The sequence below is a fragment of the Herpailurus yagouaroundi genome, unplaced genomic scaffold (genome assembly GCF_014898765.1).
Source record: "Herpailurus yagouaroundi ecotype Mexico unplaced genomic scaffold, PumYag 185, whole genome shotgun sequence".
In the NCBI taxonomy this organism is placed as follows: Eukaryota; Metazoa; Chordata; class Mammalia; order Carnivora; family Felidae; genus Herpailurus; species Herpailurus yagouaroundi.
The window spans coordinates 2,227,181-2,239,724 of record NW_024412416.1 but is presented as its reverse complement, the minus strand read 5'-3'; the positions used below and the strand labels follow the sequence as shown (position 1 = coordinate 2,239,724).

General features: G+C 55.3%; 1 protein-coding gene across 8 annotated transcripts in view; it reads right to left on the bottom strand.

Annotated features, from left to right (window-relative positions):
• IL16 (interleukin 16) overlaps positions 1-12,544 on the bottom strand; it is a 94,537-nt gene that overhangs the window by 75,992 nt on the left and 6,001 nt on the right. The window contains exon 2 of one of the 8 annotated variants that reach the window (XM_040493487.1): positions 11,620-11,771. The exons of 2 other annotated variants lie outside the window; for them this stretch is intronic. The gene's annotated coding sequence lies outside the window, so the exon portion shown is untranslated. Of the gene's footprint in view, positions 1-7,069; positions 7,827-11,619; positions 11,835-12,544 lie in introns of those variants that run through there. 5 more of the 8 variants (XM_040493481.1, XM_040493484.1, XM_040493486.1 and 2 more) reach the window with 5 other exon arrangements.

Here is a 12,544-nt window from a genome sequence, read left to right as displayed (position 1 = left end):
TCCATCCATCCATCCATCCGTCCATCCATCCATCTGTTCATCCATCCATCCACCTACCCATGCATCCATCTATCCACCTATCCATCCATCCATCCATCCATCCATCCATCATTCCTTCCATCTATCCTTCCATCATCTATCCATTCATCCATCCATCCTTCCATCATCCATCCATCCATCCATCCATCTGTCCATCCATCCCTCTGTCTGTCCATCCATCCATCCACCTATCCATGCATCCATCTATCCACCTATCCATCCATCTACCCATCCATCCATCCTTCCTTCCATCGATCCTTCCATTATCTATCCATTCATCCATCCATCCATCCACCCACCCACCCATTGGTTCTGTTGCTCTGGAGAACCTTGACTAATACTAGGGAAAACATCCCACCTAGGACCACAGAATGAAGGACCCCATGTAGCTGACTAACGTCATAGTGACATGGAGCTCACAGCAGGTTCTCCCCCCACCCCCACACAGATATTCTGGAACCTGCTTTGCTGGAAGAGCCTAGAACATGTGTAAGACCCAAGAGAAGCCCTTCACCTTCCAGCAGCCTGGAAGGCTGTCTTATTCATCCATGTGTGGGCACAAGTGGGGTCATCAGGATGCCCTCCCCAAGACCCAGGCCTCTAAGACAAAGGACAAAGCAAGACAGGACTTTCCCTCTGAGTGTGTATTCCCTGTAACGTGGTAAAGGCTGAAGATAGAAGTAATCTCAAGAAGGATCTAGATACATTCAAGAAAGGCACATCCACCGGTCACTCTTTGGATGGGATTGGCTAAGGTCTACTCCCCATTAAATCCAGGTGCCTGGAACAGGGCTTCAAACAGGGACACACCCAGGAAATGCTGTTGCACCTGAAGCGGGTAGCCAGCGGCACAAAGCCACACACGATGGTGTTTGTCATTGGCCAGAGGGACAGGCAGGAGCACAAATGTACCAGCTGAGGGCTGGGACCCACAGGCCACCTTAGTTTGCACACCCAGTGTGCCGCTCACCTGTGCAGCCTCAAGCCCGGTGTTCAACATCTTTGCAGCTTAGCCGACGGCCTGCGGAGCAGGGACGACCATGCTAACCACCCAGAGCCCCAAAGAAAATACCTCCAAGAGGTACTACCTAGCTTAATGCCTGACATAGAGTATGGACCAAAAAAAAAAAAAAAAAAAAAAAACCCCAAATCACTCAAAAAAAGTAAAACAGTGGAAACAACCTAAAAGTCCATGAGTGAGAGACCATGTTAGACACTTTCCAGAACATTCCCACCCAGTAAGACGGGTACGACAAATCTCCATAGGTGGACGTGGAAAGAGGTCCGCCATATGTTCCTATATAAAGAAACAGCGTAAAATAGCCCTCGAGACTAGGTTTATTTACAGAAATGGACTTGGATTAGTGAACACTGAACTGTTAGTAACTTTTTTGTTTTGGAAGGTGCATAAAGTGCTGGGGGATGGGATATACAGACAGCCTTTCCTTTGTATGTAACTAATTTCCTAGGGCCTATTTCCTTTTACAGCCATCATGTATCAGACTTAAAACCAGAAAAACAAAGGTTCCTATTTGGAGGAACAAAATTGAAATTTATGGCTGATTTTTGTCAACAAGCAGTTCTGGGGAACCTCACAATGATTCCCTCAGGTTCTAAAATGTCTGGTTGAAGTTTTTATGAAGATTTCCTTGGATTTACAGACAAATTTAGGGAGGACCAAGAACCGTTCTTAATTATTTTGTCTTTTTTTTTTTAATATTTGCTCAGATTTTCTTTTCAAACCTTCAAACAAATTTTATATTCTTCTTTATATAGGTTCTAAATGTCTCTGATTATGTTATTTCCCCGGTCCTTTTGTTTCTTTTTTGAACAGAACCATTTGTAAAATGGCTACTTATATGTAAGTTATGAATCTTACATATTTATCTCATAACTGGCAAGATCTCGCATGTAAAAATAAAGTAAATAAAATAACATAAAATAAAATAAGTAAAAGGAAATAAATAAAACAAAATAAAATAAATAAAATGGAATAAAATAAATAAAACAAAATAATAAAATACGTAAAACAAAATAATAAAATCAAATAAAATAAATAAAATCAAATATTAATAAATAAAACAAAATAATAAAATCAAATCAAAGAAATCAAATCAAAGAAATCAAATCAAAGAAATCAAATCAATCAAATCAAATCAAATCAATAAAACAAAATAATAAAATAAAAAATAAATAAAATAAAATAAAATAAATAAAATAAAAAATAAAATAAAATAAATAAAACAAAATAAAACAAATAAAATAAAATGGAATAAAATAAAATAAAATAAACAAAATAATAAAATAAAATAAAGTAAATAAAACAATAATAAAATACTGGATGTAAATCCCACTGGATGTAAATCCCTTAATACAATTTATTGACTATTTGTCATTGCCGCTAGTGGCATCATCATCATTATTATTTAAAGCTAGAAATTCTCCTCTGAATACCTCTGGGGCCACAACCCCACGAATTTTGAAATATGGCGCTCTAATTGTTATTTTTTTAAATGGTCTATAATTGCAGGTGTGATTTCCAGTTTCTTCTGAAGGTCGCTGTGGTCATTGTTAATTTCTTATGGTTGAATTCCCAAGATTTAGCCTTGTTTCTCTTATAATTTTTTGAATAGAAAATTCCAGTTTAATTGCATCGTGGCCACAGGATGCGTCCCGGACATTTTTTATTCATTGGAATTTACTGAGGTTTACTTTGTGAGCCCATGTGTGATGTGACTCAGTGTTTTCAACGTGGTGCACACATTTCCAAAGAATCCGCAGTCTCTCTTTGGAACTTCAGAGATGTATGTATCCACATAGAGCCTCATAGACTCTGTGCAGTAACTTCTCCTGGACAACCTCTAATGGGAAACACTTAGCAACCCCAGGCCTGGCACAAGTCTGGTGGGTTGTCCGTGCGTATTTGTGTTCTATTGTGGGTGAGTGTGAAGAGACACGGGGTACTCTGCAGGTGTGGAGAAGAATGAGGTAGATCTTTCTGTGCTACACAGCGTGTGTGTGTGTGTGTGTGTGTGTGTGTGTGTACATGCGTGTGTTCGGAAATAGTAAAATTCAGAGTCCTCACCAAACTGTCATCAGGATGGTCTCTGAAGAACAGGCCAGGGGATGGGGGAAAACCAGTCACCGTGCATTTTACTGACCAGAACATTTTTATCAAAAGCCCATTTTGTAAAAAACTAAAATACAAAGCGGCAATACGATAAATCAGTAATAAATGGGTGCACCTTACTTCGTTTCGATCTAAGGAGGGAGAAAGATAAAAGACAGGAACGACGCAAACATTTTAAATGAACAAACCCAGAGTCCGAGCTACTTGCTCGAGTGAACAACCGAGGCCCCTTCCAGGGGAACTGACTGCAACGGCGTGAGATTGACATCAGCCATCTCCAGGCAGGAGACGCAGAGAGATGCAAAACCACCCACAGCTCTACGTCGTCACGGAGTCTTTTGCCTGCAAGAACTTTCCAGACTTTGTGGTCCTACAGCTGCCAGTGTGTGTGTGTGTGTGTGTGTGTGTGCGCACGTGTGTGTGTAAGGTGACTGGTTTTGGTTTGCATTTTGGTAAGAGATTATATATCCTCTCAGGATTATTTCTCTTTCTCTCAAAGCACACGTGAGCAGGCACACACACGCACACACACACGGGCACACACAGTAGTCGTATTATCTGCGTTTCCTCTTTGCACAGGGGTGCGAAGCGCGTAGCCCAGGACGCGCCTGGGGAGGGGGGCCTCCTGCTCCAGGGGCTGGAACTGGCTAGCGCGCACACTCAGAGAGCGAGCAAAGGCACGGGGGCCGGGGGCCGGGGGCCAGGGGCCGGGGGCCTACCCACCCGCCCAGGCTCCCTGCTGCTCCAGATCTCCTGACCCATTTAAGAAAAGACAAGAACAGAAAGACGCGAACCCGTAGCCGACTTAGTCCGCGGTCCCCGCCTCGGGCGAGGGCGACGAGGCCACCGGGTTGGAAGGCAACATCGGGAATATTTGCGGCTTAGGACGCTCTCCCTAAGCATCTCCCTTCCAAATCCCACCCACTGTTTCTCGAAACTCTGTAAATCTTCTCTCACTGTAAGAGTTTACATTTTACCTCATGGTACGTACCACGTAAACACACGTAAGATGTGTCTGTATGCAAATGTTGACAGACGTGAATATATTATGCACATAAATACATGTATCTAAGGCAAGAGTTTCGTGAAACACCACCCTTACTACGGTGCGATAAAGCACGAACACAGATAATACGGAAGACGATTGGGCGTCTGAAGTGTCCCCGGATTTCCCACAGCCGCTTCCTACGGGGGGTGCTTGCTTTGATTTCTCGCTTAGTTCCGTTCTTCTGGGCCCCTGAGGCTCCCATTGCACCACACCTGCTTGTCCTTACTCCGATTCAGGAGCTGGGACGGACCCTCAAATCCCCTGTGTCTTCCACGTGGAAGGAAGAGGAAGGGGCCCGTGTTTGCTCTAGCCTCGCCTCGCCTGCTGCGGTGGGCCACAGGGAGCGCGCCCCGGCGCCGGCTGTCCCCCCCCCCCCCCCCACCGAGGACAGCTCCTGCGCAGATCCCCACCCGGGGTGGGCCCAGCCCCTGGGGCGCCGTCAGCCCCGAGCTCCACACCCGTGTGCACCCTGTCCTCCAGCATCTCCACGGGTGGCCAGCAGAGCAGCTCCCGGCAGCCCACGAGTCCTGCTTGGCCCCTTCTCTGCTTTGCAGTCTTGGCTGCAGGGACCCTCAGCGTTGCCACCACACGTGGGCAACCTTGCCTAGCGAACGGGACCGATGTTCAGTTGTCCTTCTTCCAGCTGGAAGCCGAGAGAAGAACTTGAAACAAATTCCTATTGCTGGCTGCCTTCTTGACCACACCCGAAGCTCTCAGAACCATCATACCCTCACTGGATATTTCTGTGCCCGTGTACGCGAGCGTGGTCCTCTCCGCACCGATCTGGGTCTCGGGATCCAAAAAAAAAAAAAAACGTCTTCCGTGTGAAAATCTGTCACCGGCCCACGGGGACAGTGCCAATGCCAGCTACTGTTGGTCACAGTTAAGGCTGCGGTGATGTTGGTATTCACTTATTTGGGTCACAGGCCGTTCCCGGAGATTCACCGTGTGCCAGGCACTGATGGGTGTCGAGGGGGAAGACACGATCTTTTACGGCCCGTTGGAGAAGACGGACATGTGAACGGAGAATATTCCCAGCGTGGGGAGTTTAATCATACGGGTTTTGAATCAAGGGCCACAGTCTGAAGTGACTTGATAAATGGCCTCACCGAGGAATCAGCCCGTGAGCTGAGGCTGGAAAGCCGGATGAGGGTTTTCCACCCGGAGAAAGGAAGGCAGGAGGTTCCAGAGAAAGCACTTCATGTCCAGAGAACAACATGTACAGAGGCAGAAAGATTTAAAAGACCGTCCTGTCCTCCCATCAGAGCAGATCTCTCGGTGGCCCTGGAGCCCGGGGGTGTGAGCTGGGAGCAAAGGGACCGAATCGCCAATTCGGGCTGATGAAACTGAAGAGTCGGTTGGGAGCCAGGACCCCATCCGGCTGGTGAGTGGATTTCCTTTCCGGGCGCACCCTCCCCGCCTCACCCCCAAACGCTGGGGCCACTGCTGGCCCCCCAGAAAGGGATGCGGGAGGCTGGCAAAGGACGGGTCCCACACCCCTGCCCCCCACCCCCCGCCTGAGCAATTCGGCTTTTGACGGTTTATAATGAGTTCTCAGGAAAGATTTCAATTCCGGGAAGGTTCCCATGCATGGAAAGAGCCAGCAAACACCTGCTCTCGGCAATTATAACCCAACCTTCTACCCGGGAAAGATAAATCTTGGCGATTAGGAAATGCGGCCATTTGCCGAGCCGTGTAGCAATGACGGGTGTAGATGTGGGGGTCGGGCTGGGGTGAGGATCCGGAGTGCCCCTTTCTAGACGAGAGATCCTGGGCAAGCGGCCTCACCTCTCTGTTCTGGGGACACAGGACCGAAGGGGGGGTGGTGCCGAGAGGCTCATACAAGATGCCACGTGCAAAGGCTTTAAGGCAGCACCTGGGGCAGGAAGCGCCTGGCAGACTGAGTATCACCGATGAGCACCACTGGGGATGAATAAGCCAACAGACAGCAGGGGGCACCGGCTCCCCCCCCCACCCCCCCCCCCCCCCGCCAGCTCCTGTCCTTGTCGTCAGGTGCGGAGGGTAGGAGGGACCCTCCACGGCGGTCGTAAATGCTGACGGCCACCCAACCACAGGACAAGCAGGACGAGAGGGCGAACGGAGGAGAAGAGTGGACCTCTCCTCTCCTTCCCGGGCGCCAAGAGGAAGGACAGGAGCCCACGGACAGCGGCCCCCCGGGCTGGCCCGGAGCTGGGCTCCAGGGACAAAGGTGCCGCCTTTGAGGGGCTCCGCCGGGAACGAGAAGGAGGGGGGACGCCTCCCTGTGTCCACAGAGCGCCAGGGCATCTGCGGGGACCGCATTCTCCGGCAGAGACAAGCACGTTCCTCAGCCGAAGGGTCGCCCACCCTGGGACCCAAGCAAGGTGGGGGATTAGTGGTGGGAGCCCGCCCACGACACCGGCGTGGCTGACACGCAGAGACGCTGCCCTCCCCACCCCGGTCAAGGTCAGAGACACCCGTCGGCTCCCATGCATCCGGGGAGGAGGAAGCTGGCCGGCAGCCGGGAGGCCTCCCCTGGTGTCCCCGTGTCCCGCACCGAGGGTGGGGGTCTCGGCCGCCGGTCGGATGTCCCAGAACCAGAGGCCCCAGGGACGCAGGACAAGCGCAGCAGACGCAGGAGGTCACCCGCCCGTCCCCTCCCCACAAGCTCCGACGCGGCTTCGTCCTCACTCACTGCGCCCCGTGGTGGCTCACGACTCCCACCCTAAGATTCTTCCGGCCTCTGCTCCTGCCTCCACCCCAGCACAGCTTCCAAAGATGACGTCAAGTTCCAGCAACCAAGAGCCTCCCCCACGCCCGTCAGAGGGGCCAGCCTCCGGGTCGGAGCGGCCGGCGGAGGGACCGTCACTCACCTGGGCCCACCTACCTCCCTGCACGCGGTGCCCAGGGCATCCACCTCCCTCAGTTTTCTCTCCGGCTCCCCGGCAGAGGTGAAGGCACCATTTCCCCGGGACAGCCTGGGGCCCCAGCCTGGGTCAGAGCCGGCGGAGGATGGGAAATAGACTTCCGTCCTCACCCAGAGGCCGCTCTGCGGGTCCCATCCCAGGCCCCGCCGCCGGCTGGGATGCTCTGAGTCAGACGCTGCCCTCGCCACCTGCTCTGGACAGGTGACTCAGGGCGAACGCGTCCAGCCTGGCGCAGGTTTGCTTAGAGACTCCCGACCTGAGCCATCTGATTTCTCCCCGTGAAAAGCCTTGGTCCGAAAGGGAGGCTGCCAGCGCTGGGAAGCTGAGCCCCGGAACGAAGGCCACCATCTGCTGGGCTGCGGGGAACACCGGGAGGGGGCGGCCCCGCCCAGAACCCCCGATCCCCAGCAGGCCTCCTCGGGCCTGACACGCTGCTAGCTTTACGCAAACGTCGGCTCCCACGACCCGCCACCAGTCCAGCCAATGTTATCATACCCGTCTTAAAAATCACTGCACAAAAATTCGTTGAGCACCTGCCATGCGCAGACCTGGTGACCTTGGGTCATAGCCCATCGTCCCTGGCTCGCCAGAGTCCGGCAACTTCCCTGAGGTCACCCAGCCTGGAGTCTAATCCCGATCCGCCCAGCACCAAAGCCCACGCTCTTTCTACGGCACCACACTGCCTCTCTGTCCCTAGAGTAAAAACTGGCTCTCAGGAGCCTGGCCCCCAAGCCAACGGTGTTAGCACCATCTGCTAGAAATGCACGTTTCCTTTCTTTTAACTGTTTATTTACCTTTGAGAGAGAGAGACGGACAGACAGACAGAACGTGAGTGGGGTAGGGGCAGAGAGAGAGAGGGAGACACAGAGTCCGAAGCGGGCTCCAGGCTGCGAGGCGTCAGCACAGAGCCCGACGCGGGGCTCGAACCCGTGAAGCAGGAGATCACGACCTGCGCCGAAATCGGACATTTAACCGACTGAGCCGCCCAGGCGCCCGTAGACATGCAGTTTCTGAGGCTCCTGACTCAGGACCTGGGCAGGCGGGGCCTGGCCCTCTGTTTCGGCAAGCCCTCCAGGTGGTTCGACTTGGAGAGCCAAGGACCTGACGTATAGGAGCGCGTCAAGGGCCCCAGCAAACAGGGACAAGGCGCCTCTGTTTCCCCCGTCGGGATGATTGCCTTGTGACCGGGGCGCTTTCCCCCACCCCCGCATGTCCCCTCGGAGAGCTTAATCTAAGGGTGGCATTCAGCCCATCTGCCCCCTGAAGAGCTTCCCACGCGTGTCCCCTAAGCACGGCCTCGTGGACGCTTGGCATGTGCCGGGCTGGGGCTTCTGTGGGGCCCTGTCCTCTGAAAAATGGGATCCGCTCCAAGCGCCCACCAACAAGCCCTTCAGGGCTTCCTGGGGGCTCTAACGAGGCTGCGGGCGCCCGTAGGAGGCCCCTGCAATTCCGTGTGGGGCTGCAGAGGTCCAGCCACTGCCCGGCAGCCAGGCCCACGGTCACAAGGAGACACACCGGAGACAAAGCTGTCTTTGTCAGTGGGTGTGGGGGACCGTCCCGTGTCGCAGGGCTGAGTCTGGAGGGCCGCAGAGGAAATTCTCAAGAGCAGAAAATGTAGGCCTCGGTCAGCAGGCACAGACTCTCCCCTTCCCTTGAGGGTGGGTGGGAGGGGGGACAGCGCAGCCGGGGCTCGGGTCCAGCGTCCAGGGTCCAGATTCTGGGACCGTCTCAATCCGGCAGCAAGGCTGGGACCGACGGAGTCCCGCCGGCCTCTGGAGGTCGCTTCACCCTTCGCAGACCCCACAGCTTTCTTCCTACACCAGGCCTGAATCCAGCCCCTGCCTTCCCCTCCTATCAGATGGCCCGCCTTCCTTGACTATCAGAAAGCGAATTCGTTCCGAAGTGTAGGGGACATCGCGCCCAGACCCTTACTGACCCAGGGTGCTTTGCACCTCAAGGTGGAAACCGCACGGCGCCTGTGCCCCCCAGGACCCCCTCCAGACAAAGGACGGGCTTCCCTCCGCGGCCTGACACCCCGTGGGCCGGCTCCCCGCGTGCCTGTGGGAAGGGAGCCGGGAGCAGGCCGGGGAGCCCCCGAGGCCTCACGACGGGATCTTGGTCGCGGCTCAGCTTTCGTTCGCTCATCTGCCCCACGGGACTGAGGGCTCAGGGCGCAGAGTCCCTGAGCGGTGGGGCGACGGGAGAGGAAGCCCCCCTTAGACACCCCGCGCGTGCGCCTCCCATCACTCATGTGCGTTTCAGTCTCCCCTGTGCACCAGACCCAAAGTTCACCTCCGTGGGATCGCCCCCGGACACCTGCACACGCACACCCTGACACGCGTACACGCTTTGGCGTGTACACGCGCACCCGTCCCCGTTTCCAGCTACGGAAAGACCGGCCGGCACCTGCAGACAGCTGGTAGACCCCGGCGAGCACCGGATTTCCTGTTACACGCCCAGCCCCCCAGGAAGTACCTTCGCTCCACGCACCGCGGACACGCTGTGTGATCAGGGCCAGTCCCCCCAGCGTGCCGGCCACCCACGTGTCGAAAACCCCCAGACCCACGTCACCAGCCTTGGGGCTTCTCAGTTGGGAACTCCTTCTCCTGCTTCCTGCTTGGGGTCGCTACCTGAGGACCGACCGGGGATCCCCAGGCCCCACACGAGCGGTCCTCTTGACTTCTCCGGATGGGACCTCTCCCTCCCAGCCTCCACGTTTTGGTAGTTATTTGCACACCCCAAAACTCAACCCCAGGGTCCAGGAGCGGAGACCGTGGGCCCTGAAGCAGGCTTCCTGCCCCTGGCCAGGCGCATGGTCCCGGACAGGTGAGGCGTCCCCTCCCTGGGGACTGGCCCACTCGGCCGAGGGATGGCTTTGGCCCTCGGACCCCTCCGACTGTGCTGCCGGAGATGTGCCAGTTCTTACAAAGTTCTGAGCAAAGAGATCATGACCTGAGCCCGAGTCGGACGCTCAACCGACTGAGCCACCCAGGCGCCCCTAAGGCAACTTCAAGTTAACAGAAAAACTGCACAGAGCGTGTCCCCTCCAGAGCATAAGCGCCCCGAACAGAAATCGACACTCTTGTTCACAGCAGGGTCTCCGGCACTGGGACATGCCTGGCCCAGAAGGTCTCAATAAACATTTACCGAATGAATCAACCCACAACCGAACGAATAAATAAGTGACTAATGCCGTGTAATGAGCTCCCACATTTGTTTGCGCTTTAGAGCCTACACAGAGCTCGCACAGACGTTTTCTTAATCAGATGAATCTGATTAGGTACAGATTTAAAGGGAACTTCAGAAACCTAGTGACACTCTCGGTCCCAGCTCCTTGAAGGGCACAGACCGGGACCCTGTGGGGCCCTCCAAGGGAAGAGAGTTCATTTCCCGGAGCTCTGATAACCCTTTGGGTTGGACCCGCGGAGTCACGTGCTTCCAGCCACAGCCCGTGAGAAAAGAGCGCTCGGAGACGCGGCCTTGACCGGCACGACGAGACCTTGTGCGCAGCACCCTCGCTGAGCACACACGCCGTGCCAGGCGCTGTCAGCACGGAATCCGGCTCCGCCGTCGGCCCGGAGGGCAGGGGCCGCTGGTTGCCCGTTTTCCTGCCCGGGGCAGGGACAGTGAGGACGCGCGGTGGTAAAACCACTTTCCCAAGGCTCAGAGCCAGGATCTGAACCCAAGGGTATCTGACAACGAAGTCCAGGCCGCGTGTGTCCAAGGAAGGCCGCTGAGCGACCTGGAAATCCCTGCCCCACGGGTCAGCCCGGGTCGGGACGGGACGGGCTTAGAAAGGGTTAACGCCAGAGCAGGAGGGAGTGGTCAGGCTGGCGAGCCGGGCGCTTCCAAGGCCCAGATTAGGACTGTTGGCACCGCATGCCTCCTCTCCACCTGGCCGCAAAAGAAGGCCAGGTATTAATGAAGGACACACGGGGCCCCCGGGGTCAACCGTGTCCACTCAGCAGGGCTTGGGCAGGACCAGCGTGTTCTGTGTTCGCTTCGGGGTGTCGCCTCTCACAAGGGTGTGGGAGCAGCGGAGTCCCTGTCTTGTCCCTCTCTGACAGGATGCCAGAGGTCCCCCAGGCGGGATGCCTGTCCCCTCCCCCAGTGGAGCAAGGGGGCTGCTCCCTGCTTTCGTCTTTCTGCCCGCACAGCTATCTGACGAGCGCCCCGTCCTGCCTGGCACCAGAAAGCAACGTCTGTGAAGATGAAGAAATCCCCACTTTCTTCTCTTAATTTGTTATGATCATGACACGACTGACTCAATACGCAAAAATTTCAAATCCCTGCCCAAGGTCACTGGCTCTCTCCCCCGTGCCTAATGTTCCTCCGGACGCCGCTGCTTTCTCCCACCTCCGCACCTCCGCGCACGCACGCGCTGCCCCTTCCAACTCGCAGGCGCCGGCCTCCTGGCCAGCTCTTGTAGGGTTTTCAAGGTTTGGCTCAGAGTCACCTCCTCCAGGAAGCCCTCCCGGACACCCCTCCCAGCTCACCGGAACGGGAGCTGTGCTCCTGTTCTCCCAAAGCACTCCACGCCGACTCACTCCTGCACGTCCCATCCAGTAAGCGTGAGCCTCTCCGTGCTGCGGACTGAGTCTTACGCCTCTCTGTAGCCCTTACAGTCCCCCAAGCAACTGCCCAACAGCTGTGAGAAGAAAGGGGGAGGAGAGGGAGAGACAGAGGAAGAAAAGGGCAGGGAGGAGAGAGGGAGAGAGAGGTCTTTGTGGGCAGACGCATACGCTCAGATAGAACTCGGACAGAGACCGCTCAGATAGAACTCGGACAGAGACCGAAGAGCGGAACCAGATGCACGCCCAGCTACGCGCGTGCACGCTCCAGGCTCGGGAGGCCGGAGTGGGCACTGAACGAGCACTGGCCCAGGAGTCCGGGGCTGGTTCTTACCAGGCTGGGCTGATGCTAAGCGGCTGCGCGACTTGGGTAAGCCACTCCCCTTCTGAGCTACAGGCTTCCCCTTAGCGAAAGGGTTTTCCTTTCATGGGGGGAGGCAAAGCATATGAGACTCTTGAATACAGAGAACAAACTGGGGGTCGGTGGGGGGGGGGTAGGGGGAAACGGGTGATGGGCACCGAGGAGGGCGCCTGTTGGGATGAGCACTGGGGGTCGTGTGTAAGCGATGAGTCACGGGAACCCAGTCCCGAAGCCAAGAGCACACGGCACACGCCATACGTTAGCTAAGGTGACGATAAATATTTTCTTAAAAAAGACTTAAAAGGGGCGCCTGGGTGGCGCAGTCGGTTAAGCGTCCGACTTCAGCCAGGTCACGATCTCGCGGTCCAGGAGTTCGAGCCCCGCGTCGGGCTCTGGGCTGATGGCTCAAAGCCTGGAGCCTGTTTCCGATTCTGTGTCTCCCTCTCTCTCTGCCCCTCCCCCGTTCATGCTCTGTCTCTCTCTGTCCCA